We start from the raw sequence: 8,140 nt of genomic DNA on the forward strand, positions 1-8,140 counted from the left end.
ACCTCCCACCATGGGTTTGACTTAGGCATTCGTGGGTAATAACCAAGTTGGAGTCACTTTGGCCAACTATAGGCACTCGTAGATGTAGTACCCCAGGAGGGAATTTTACCCCTCCCGTCTGGGCAAAACCCACAGAAGACTTCCTGGCTTCTGCCACATAAAAGACACAGAACACAGATGCCTTACTGGCAACCTGCTTTCAGGACCCCTCTCTTTGCTGAGAGCTTTCCTTTGCCTTAATAAATTTTACTCTGCCCTACTCAGCCTCCGTGTCTAATTTTTCATAGTCATGAGGTAAGACCCTGGACCTCACCAAACTCCAGGGGCAAAAGCAGACTGCTACAGCACCAGAGTGGCCATTCTGCTCATGAGTTTTGGGCTATAAATTCTCAGTTGGCAAAAGAGGGGTACTGCATAGTAAGAAACTAATAAGTGTTCATTGTTTACAGAGTACAAACTCTGACCAGAAAGAAGGATTATATCAACTAGGACACTTTTGAAAGAGAAAGTGAATGGTAACCTAAAGACTAGGGGTTGGAGGGACAGACAACCAGCATAAATCAAGTCTCTCCATGGGCAAAGCCAGGGAACACAGAGAGCCATTCTTGGTAGGCAGTCCCAGGGCACAGAACAGGATAGAGAAGGGTGACCAGTGGATCTGTAGGGGCCAATGGAAGACCTCCAGCCTCAGCACGTTGAACCACAGCAGGTGTTTCCTATGGGTCTAACTAACCAAGCATCAGTTAGCAACTGTGATCACCTAATTCACCTAATTTACCTGCTTGTCAAAAGCTACATATAATGCCAACCTCATTTCATGTTTTGCATCCATGAAATTACAAAGAAGGAAAAGAAAAATAACACAATCAAAAAGGTCAGTGACATTTTAAAAACTAATTTCTTTTTTTTTTCTTTTTTTTTTGAGACGGAGTTTCACTCTTTTTGCCCAGGCTGGAGTGCAATGGCGCAATCTCGGCTCACCGCAACCTCCGCCTCCTGGGTTCAGGCAATTCTCCTGCCTCAGCCTCCTGAATAGCTGGGATTACAGGCACACACCACCATGCCCAGCTGATTTTTTGTATTTTTAGTAGAGACGGGGTTTCACTATGTTGACCAGGATGGTCTCGATTTCTTGACCTCGTGATCCACCCGCCTCGGCCTCCCAAAGCGCTGGGATTACAGGCGTGAGCCACCGCGCCCGGCCTTAAAAACTAATTTCTATGTTATATCAGGGTTCAATGCCAGAGCACAGAATCACTCAAGCTATTTAATCAGAAAAGGATGTATTGCAGGCTACTCCATGACTTACATAATCATTGGGAACGCTTAAAAAATACACTAGACTGAGATTCCAGAAACAAATCCCAAAACCACAGTGCAGAACTTGGCCACCAGTGAAATTGTTTCTCTTGCCATGATCCAGAAGCCATCTGCTAAGTTGGGCAGCCTCTGCCACAATTGCTGGCTCCCAAACCATACCATGTGTACCACAATCTGTCCCCACAAAATGAATACCTCAAGCGCTGCCTCTCTCCCTACTGAACTCAGTTCCAAATCCAAGTCTCCCACCAGTGCTTCTGCTTGGCAGAGCCTAAAGCACATCCATAATCTAGGAGCAAGGAATCTGGAAAATAAAGTGTTTGCTTTCCAGGCTCTGCAGTGGTGTAAGAAATTCTGAAAAGCATTTGGAAGAGAGGCTGAGTGAGCCAATCCCAATATCTGCAATAAACATTAAACTGTTCTGAGGCTGAACAAATAAAAAAGAAATAAAGCAATTATGAGGAGGCCTCAAGTAATGTTGGTTGTCATTATGAACAAAAAAATAATAATTGCAACTAATATAATTAGCTGCTACTAATTGTAGATAAGACATGGGGCAGTTGGGAGTGAGATGAATATTTAACATTGTGACATAAGCATGTGGCCAAAAATCAAGTTATCATTTGGAATCTTTGGAATGTCTCTAGGGGCTTTCTTTCCCCCTTTTGCCTGCTCAGCAACCCTCCCTTTCCTCCTGTAAGTGAATATTCACACTGCTCAGGCTCAGTCTGAGATGAGCACAGCACCTCCACTCTCTGGCCACCGTGGTGAGGCCAAGGGCACAGCCGGTCCAAGCAGACTCCCTGCCCAGAATTGCTCTGGCTGAAGCTAACAGGGAAGCCTCTTTTTTTTTTCTTTATGTTCCCATCACTGTATAAATATGGCCCTAGAGTTAATGGCTAAGCTTCCATTATGAGTGATGGCTGAGACAATAAACTAACCCCAAAGAAGAAAGAAAAGGAGTCCAAGCTTGAGAGGCTTTTTCGTCGTACAGGTTTTCTGAGTTCATCCTTAATTAAGGTCTGGAACTATCTCTTTCCTCCAGCTGTCTTCCATGCTTGAGGCATCCAGAGTCCATCCCATAAATCCTCCCTTTTGGATAAAGATAGTTTTATTGAGGTGAGAATCAGTAGCATTTAATTTTAAGAGTTGTAATAAATAAATAAATCATAGTCTCAATCTTATCACCTACTATTCCACGATTCACTTAAATGAAGGTAGTGTCTTTTGTGTCCCATGAGAAAAGTGAAATTTTTTTCTTTGCTTTCCCATGCATTGTTTGAGGTGGACCTAAATTCCAATGAAGCCTAAACCTGAACTGCATTTCTAAGGAACCGACTTTATTTCAGTGATTTTGTAACATCACTTGATTTCAGGTAAGTACTCTCTAAGAACAACTTCATTTTCCAGAAGCCTCATTGACAGCTGCTACCACCAAATGATCATGTTTTCATCCTACAGACAATCACCAATTGTGTAGACTGGTGAGTTGCAGATATTTCACTGGTGATGGAGAAGAGCCAAAGAAAAATTACTGTGAGACCAGGAAGGGAGGAGAGCCTATGGTTCCAGAGGGCAGGTGGGGTGTGTGTATGTGTGTGCACACGCATGTGTGTGTGAAAGAGGGAGAGACAGGAAATGTTTTCTACCAACAAAACTCAGGTGTGTTTCCTTTACTTGCCTTGAAGCTTCTTCAAAACTTGTTATACTGTAAGTTTGAAAAACCAAACACTTCCTAGGATTGTTTTTTCACATATTAAGGACCAGATGAGATCAGCAATTAGAAATATGGCATACAAAATGATCACCCTCAAGGAGAGTTGAAATTAGGGATGAATTCCCTGTATTGATGGGGATCTTTCCAAGCTTCCTGCACATTCAGCACAGTATTCTAGTCTTTTGTGAGTTAATTCATTATCTCTCAAGGACATCATCAAAAGATTGAGCATATAATAGACTTCCGGCAACTGTGGATTTCATATTTACAATTTTGACTATTTGAGGTGACCTGAAGGTCTAGAGCTTGCATAGTTTATAACTTTTCTGTAACATAGGTTAGAGCTACATGAACAGATGCAAGAGAAGGAGGCACTTGCCCCATATATGGGCCAGTGACTCAGAATCCACATCTCAACCCAATTCTGTTGTTCTCCACTTGCCATCACATGCATACTTACTTTCTCGAGCTATAAAATCTCAACAGAAACAACAACAACAAAAAAGCTGCATTTCTATAATTTCATGAACATTCTTGAAAGGATCTTTCAATGTCCTAAAAATCATTTTTATTTCATTTTATGGGAGAAAATGTATATTTAAATGGTATTTAAGATTTGAATCTTGGTAAACAGTCTTGTGAAAGTTTGTTGTAATCTAGGCATTACTAGTTTTCCTTAAACTGTTGAGGATCATATAATATGTAAGACCACATAATTTTTTGGTGAGTCCTATAAAATTGCTACTAATTCTGAAAATGAGATTTTCTTTCATTTACCTTTTTAAAAAAAAAAAAAAAAAAGCTATGCTGTTTGCTAAATGGCAAATAAGCAAATGCTGATTAGTTTGTTGCCAGGTTAAATATTTTTTCTTCAATCATGTTGGTTTTGTGCCATATTTGATATTGTCTATAACCTCTTCCGTCTTGCATTTTCTCAGCTCACTTGCATTTTATTGGCTTCCTCAGATTCAGAGATACCAGTCTCATAGTAGTAACTTCTAATTTGTTGTTTACTTACTTTGATTTCTCTTTTGAGCTCTAAATCTGTATAAACACTTATTCTGGAGACTTATCTTGAATATTTGTATCAGGGTTCTTCAGAGAAATAAAACTTACAGGAGAGGAGGGGAGGGGAGGAGGAGAGAGATTCTAAGGAATTTGCTCATACAACTGTGGGGACTGACAAGCCCAAAATTTGCAGTACATGCTGGCAAGCTGGAGAAACCAAGGAAGAGTCAATATTTTTGTCTTGAGTTCAAAGGTGGTCTGGAGTCAGAACTCCCTCCTCCTCAGGTAACTCAATATTTTCTCTTAAGGCCTTCAGCTGATTGGATGAGGCCCAACTACATTATGGAGGATAATCAGATCTACACAAAGTCTCCTGATTTAAGCATTAATCATTCTAAAAAATAGCTTATGATACATTAGAGGATGGATCTCCTAGGAAAAAGAAAATAGCTTAGCAGCAGCATGTAGACTAATATTTGACCAAATGCATGGGTACCATAGCTTAGCCAAGATGACATATAAAGTTAACCATCTCGCTGTTCTGTAAACACTTTTAAATTCAACAGACTCCAGAATAAACTGCCACATTTCCCACATTCCTCACAAACTCAGTCTCCTTTTGTGTTGCCTTTTTGGTTTCCTTCCTGTTGGCATATGTAGGGGAAGGGCAGGCCCAGGCATTCAGGCTGATGGGACCCAGGGCGAAGCACAGGATGAAGCCAAGAGCAGTGGCAGAGGTATCCTTCATCTATGACCAGGTACTGTGGTCGTATCCTAGACCTAGAAGGAGCACCAACATCAAAGCAAGGAAACCTAGGAGCTCCGTGAAAGCTAATGAGACATGTAGTGAAAGAAAGACACATCAAGGTGGCAGGAAATCTGAGGCTGGTAAAAGCATGACTGGGCTGGTGAAAACCCAGCTCAATAAGATGAGCTAGTTTACACCAAACATTTCCTGTCTCCCAAGCAGGACATCCTCAATATAAACTAGCTTTAGTATATGAAATCTTTATTTATGTCTGCTCTGTCAGGTGAATAAATTTGTGAGATAGAGAGCTAGAAAGCTATAGAGACTAGTTGGTGGAGAGGCTGGGGTTAATTCCAGAAAAAAAATCCTGCCTTTCAAATCTTTCCTAGTGTGAATATACTCATGTGTCATATTTATTTAAAAAGGAATCATGGAGGAATAAACTATCCCAAGTGTGATTACTGTATTGCCTTCTATCAGGCCACCCAAGCTAGAGGTCATTAACAGATCAGCGTCATCTCTCACCATTCATCTCTTCACAGCTCAATTTCAGCAAGTCCTGTTGATTTTGCTTCCAAAGGGTGTCTCAAGCCTTCCCCTCCTTTTCATTTATTTTGCCTCTAATCAGGCTTCAAATAATTTCACCTGTGCTATTACAGCATCACCTAATATTTTAATTTGTAACCTCTTTCTCATCTTTAATCTGTTATTTGTATTGTCATCTGTCTAAACCACCTTTCCAGACTAGCAGGAAGCCCAGAAATCTAAATCATGAAGCCAGAGTTTGGGAAGAGATTTAAGAAGAAGAGCAACTTCTGCCATGGGAAGGAATTTTCAAAGCAGAACACATTGCTCAGGAACAAAGGTGGTCTCAGAAACCTAGAAAAAGATCCAAATAAAGTATAATTCCAAATGGAATCAAACAGAGATGCAAGAATTATGTTTTAGGCAGTGTGATGGTTAATTTTATGTGTCAACTTGACTGGAATAAGGGATGCCCAGATAGCCTGTAAAATATTTATTGGCCAGGCGTGGTGGCTCATGCCTGTAATTTCAGCACTTTGGGAGGCTGAGGCAAGAGGATCACTTGAGGGTAGGAGTTTAAGAACAGCCTGGGTGACATAGCAAGACCCCATTTGTATTAATTAGTTCCTTTTCACACTGCTGATAAAGACATACCCAAGACAGGGCAATTTATAAAAGAAAGAGGTTTAATTGGATTTACAGTTCCATATGGCTAGGGAGGCCTCACAATCATGGAGGAAGGCAAGGAGGAGCAAGTCACATCTTGCATGGATGGCTGCAGGCAAAAGCTTGTGCAGAGACACTCTGTGTGGGGACACAGAGCCAAACTATATCACCATTGTGACAAAAGAAATTTTTTTTTTTTAATTAGCCAGGCGTGGTGGCACACGCCTGTAGTCCCAGCTACCTGGAAAGCTGAGGCAGGAGGATCAGTTGAGCTTAGGAGTTCAAGACTGCAGTGAGCTATGATTGCACCCCTGCACTCCAGCCTGGGTGACAGAGCAAGACTCTGTCTTTGACAAAATAAAATAAATAAAACATCGTTTCTGGGTATGTCTGTGAGAGTGTTTCCAGAAGACATTATCATTTGGCTTAGTAGATTGAAGATCTGCTCTTACCAATGGGGGCAGGCATTACTTTCCCATTTGACAAACTGCCACAAATTGAATAGCTTAACACATGTTTATTATCTCACAGTTTCTGGGTGTCTTGAGTCCAGGCACAGCTTAGATGGGTCATCTGCTTAGGGTCACATGAGACTGGAATCAAGATGTCATCCAGGGATGCAGTCTCACTTGAGGCGTGACTGGAGAGGGATCCACCTGAGTCTCACTCAGGTTGCCGGCAGAATTCAGTTCCCTGAGGTTGTAGGACGGAGCACTTTGTTTCTTGCTGGCTGTTGACTGGAGGCCGCCCTCAGCTCCCACAGGCCAACTGCAGTTCTTTACCATGTGGGATCCCTCAGTGTGGCTGCCTGCTTCCTCAAGGAAGCAAGGGAGAGACAGACTCCATTAGGGTGAGCCTCACAGTCTTATGAAACACAGTCATATGATCATACACATCCTGCCATCTTTGTCATATTCTCTTTGGAGGAAATAAGTGGCAGATGCCACCTGCAGTCAAGGGGAGGGGAGCCATGAAGACACGAACCCCAGGAGGCCTGGATGATGGAAACACCTTAGGAGTCTACCACAGGCACCAAAAATATTTGACAGCATTTCCCATCTTCCTACTTTTCACCATTTCCACCGCCATCCTCCTCATTCGAGTCCACAGTGTTTCTTGTATAGATGCTACAGTAGCCTCCAAATTCTCCTCATTTTTGCACTTGCCTCCTGAGAATCCATTCCACACAGCACGCAAAGTTGTTTTCTTAAAAGAGGAAAAAAATCTTAGTCCCTCACTCAAGTGTGCAAGAAATATCACTTTTTCTTATTTTATTTAAATCTGTAAATTCTATCCCAAGCTCCTACCCTGCTAGGCTGGTGAGAAATTCCAAGACCCACAATGGTTGCCTGAAACTGCAGATAGTCCTGAATCCTAAGTACACTATGCATGAATTTCTTTTTCCTTCTTCACAATTTCATGGATAGAAGATTTGTTCTTACCATAGATCTTAGCAACCTCAACATACAATTTTTCTTTCCTTATGAAGTCAAGAACTTTCACATTTCTACTTAAAAGAAGTACTTTACTGCTTCTCTTTAGCATATTCAAATTGCCAGCGTCACTATTCTTGTGCTTTGAGGCTGTTATTAAGTAAAATAAGGGTTACTGGAGCACAAGCACGGTCATGCCCCAACAGTGGATCTGATAACCATGATGGTTACTAAGCGACTAATGTGCCAGTAGTGAGGACAGTGGGGATATGCTGGCCGTGTGATGATTCCTGTACCAGACAAGTCAGAGCAGAGAGGCACAATATTTTATCAACTTCTCAGAAGGATGCACAATTGAAAACTTGTGAACTGTTTGTTTCTGGAATTTTCCACTTAATATTTTTGGACAGAGATTGACTTTGAGTAACTGAAACCATAGGAATGTAGATAAGGGTGGACTCCTGTATTCACACCCAATGCCTGATGTTCAAATGCGCAGCCACGTCCCCTTGAGAATACAAATTACCTCGGAAACCACATTCCTCAGACACTCCACTGGCAGCCTGGGTTGGGAGCTCAGGTTCTTGCCTGTGCTGCAGATCTTGGTCATGTCTAATCCAGCATTCAAATGCCTCTTCTGCTGGCCCAGGAGCCTTGTCTCCACCTGTAAATTAGATCCTATCTTCCTGCTTAGGATCCCTCAATGGCTTCCCTTGACACTTC

The sequence above is a fragment of the Cebus imitator genome, unplaced genomic scaffold, assembly GCF_001604975.1.
Source record: "Cebus imitator isolate Cc_AM_T3 unplaced genomic scaffold, Cebus_imitator-1.0 Scaffold403, whole genome shotgun sequence".
Lineage (NCBI taxonomy): Eukaryota > Metazoa > Chordata > Mammalia > Primates > Cebidae > Cebus > Cebus imitator.